This window comes from Mandrillus leucophaeus, unplaced genomic scaffold (assembly GCF_000951045.1).
Source record: "Mandrillus leucophaeus isolate KB7577 unplaced genomic scaffold, Mleu.le_1.0 Scaffold454, whole genome shotgun sequence".
Lineage (NCBI taxonomy): Eukaryota > Metazoa > Chordata > Mammalia > Primates > Cercopithecidae > Mandrillus > Mandrillus leucophaeus.
In genome coordinates this window covers 3,079,886-3,083,046 of record NW_012104854.1, presented here as the reverse complement: position 1 = coordinate 3,083,046, position 3,161 = coordinate 3,079,886, and the positions used below count along the sequence as shown (strand labels likewise).

The window sequence follows — 3,161 nt, the reverse complement described above, 5'->3', positions numbered from 1 at the left end:
CTTCCTTCCTTCCTTCCTTCCTTTCCTGTTTCTTTCTTTCTTTCTTCTTTCTTTCCTTTTTCTTTCTCTCTCTCTCTTTCTTCCCACCATTCCTCAATGATGTCTTCTATTTCTCTTCTCATGCCCTTGAATCAGAGACTTTTTAAAAAAATCCTATGTTTAAGAAAGACTCTACCTGGTAAAAGAAAAAAGCGTGCAAATGATAATTAATATAGCAGAGGTGCATTGTATGTAACATACTGTAATGGAGGCATATATAAGAGACTGGGAAGACAATTTCTACTCTACCAGAAGTAGGGGGAGATAAATACAGTGAAATCTTCACAGAGGTACTAGATGGGTCTTGAAGAGTAAATTGGTACACTTCAGATAGGCTAGAGATGTAGCTGAGCTTTCCAGACCCAGAGGGTAGAACCTGAAACAACAACTCTCATACTATATACATTCTGGATTTTACCTTGCAGGTTGATGAAATTATTTTGGATATTTCTTTTTAAATCCCCAAAGAGATATATTCAGAATGCATTCCAGTGGACCAAATCTTTCTGTACCCTTGGTTGTATTGTGAGAATACGCCATTTAAGATTTAGTAGGTTTATGCTTTCAAATTTTGGAGGAACTTCTGGTGTTATGTAGATACAACATGAAGTCAGTCCTGGAGATTCATTTAGCATCAATTTTCAGAGTGATAATGATTGCCATACTGGAGAGATGACTGATTTTGGTGATTGTCCATTGTGAACACATACTAATTTTGAAATTCAAAATGGCCATTTGTTTCAGCTTTATGGAATTTTCATTTTAACAGCATTTAAATTTAACAAGTTTCAAAAGGAATCTCATTATTTCTATTTTTATTTTTTGCACTACTAGTAAAATTGAATATATTTCCCTGCTTACAGTCAAGTTTATAATTTTCATGAGGTTTTCACATTGCTTGCTTGTGCATTTTGCTCATATTTCTATTTAAGAAAATTTAAAATTGTTGATTTATAAGAATGTTTTATATATAAAGGTATTTATATTTTGTTCATTTATTGAAATATTTGTCAGTGTTTCAATCTACATAATTTTTAGTATATTTTCTCTCGTTAAGGAATTTTAATTTTCACTGCATTTAAAACTATTAGCCTTTTCCTTTAGACTGTATTGACATTATGTTGAGAAAGATTCTTTTTTACAATTCTCATACAATCTATTACATTTTAATCAAATTGCTAGAAAAGTTCTATTGGTATTTTGATTTGTATTTAATGTAACATATACAGTAATTTGAGGAAACTTGATATTTGTAAATATTCTTTAAATATTCAGCCTTATCATCCAAGAACATAATAAATCACTATAATTATAATTTGAAAAATCTTACAATAACATGTTATATCCTTTAATAATAACAATGTTAAATTAATACCTAAGTATTGTATTTGTTTCTTGCTATTCAATTTTTCATTTACTGGTCCCCTTTCCTGCTCTTCTTTCACCTTCTTCAAATATAGACATCCAAAACTTCACATCCTTAATCTATTTTGATTTGACTTTTGTATATGGTGAGAAATAGGACTCTAGTTTTATTCCTGTGCATATGGATATCCAGTCTTCCCAGCACCTTGTATTGAAAAGACTGTCCTTTCTTCAAGGTATGTTCTTGGTGCCTTTATCAAAAATGAGTTGGTTGCAAATGTGTGGTTTTATTTCTGGGTTCTCTATTCTGTTCCATTGGTCTATGTGTCTGTTTTTGTGTTGCTGTTTTTGTTACTGTAGCTTCGTAGTGTATTTTGAGTCTGGTAGTGTGATGCCTCAGGCTTTGTTCTTTTTTGTGTTTTCAGGACTACTTTTGCTGTTTGCGGGGTTTAGTGATTCCATACAAATTTTAGGACTTCATTCTATCTTTGTGAAGAATGTCATTAATATTTTACAGGGATTAAAAGCTGTATCTCATGAAGATAGAAAGTAAATTGGTGGTTACCAGAGGCCAGGAAGGGTATAGGGAAGGAAAGATAAACAGAGAAAAAATTGGTACAAAAATACAGTTAGAAGGAATAAGACATACTGTTTGATAGCTCAGTAGGGTGACTACAGTGAATCATAATCTGTTTTACAGCTACTCAAAACAGCTGTAAGAGAATAATCCAAATGTTCCACATAAAGAAAAGGTAAATATTTGTGGTGATGATGGATATCCCAATTATCCTGATTTAATCATTATATATTATTTGCATGTATCAAAATATTACATGTACCCTTAAAAATGTACATCTATTATGTAACAAAAAAAAATCTGCCTTGTTTCTTATAGTCTGATTGTACAGTTTCATCTATCCCAGTGATTACAGCTATTACCTGAAAGTAGATGAACTTCCACACTTAGACATCGACCCAGCCAATATAATTACTTGTTGTCTTTGCTATCATTGCCACACCAAACTCAAAATATCTACTACCAAACCCATTATCTTATTTTGTGGGCTGAATAGTCTTGACTTCCATATTTTGGTTAATGGTATTTCAATATGCATCCAAATTTTTAAAAAGTATGGGCATATTTGTCTTTTTTCTCTCTTTCTTTCCATAGGCAACTTACAGGCAGTTCTTAAAGATTTCAGATCTATGAAGTTTCCAGCATCCATCCTTTTGTCTCCCGCTCCCTGTTTCCATAACCACTATCATAGTTTTTGCTCTCCTCACCTCCTGTCTAGATTATTTCATTGGCGATTAAACTAGTCTTTTTGTTTCCATCTTCTTTTCTTCCATCCCAATGAGACTGATAAGCATCTAATTAATCTTTATGAAACAAAACATTGATTTGGTGCTGTGGTTTCTAATGTCCCCCTGCAAATTCAGATGATGAAACTTAATGGCCAATGAAACTATGTTAAGATGTGGGGCCTTTAAGAAGTGATTAGGTTATAAGGGCTACTCCCCTTGTGAATGAGATTTAGGCCATTGTAAAAGAGGCTTCACAGTGTTTAGTTCTCTTGCCCTTATGCCCTCTTCAATGTGAGGCCACAGCATTCCTCCCCTCCAGAGGATGTGAGACGGGAGGATCTTAGAAGCAGAGGGCAGGCCTTATCAGGCAACCGAACCTGTTGGAGCCTTGATCTTGGACTTCTCAGCCTCCAGAACTGTAAGAAAACAAAATTTTTTAAAGAAATTACCCC

The 3,161-nt window shown here is 33.5% G+C and overlaps 1 protein-coding gene across 1 annotated transcript in view; it reads left to right on the top strand.

Moving 5' to 3' along the window:
• Positions 1-3,161, top strand: part of LINGO2 (leucine rich repeat and Ig domain containing 2) — a 519,406-nt gene that overhangs the window by 249,109 nt on the left and 267,136 nt on the right. The gene's annotated exons all lie outside the window — the stretch shown is intronic.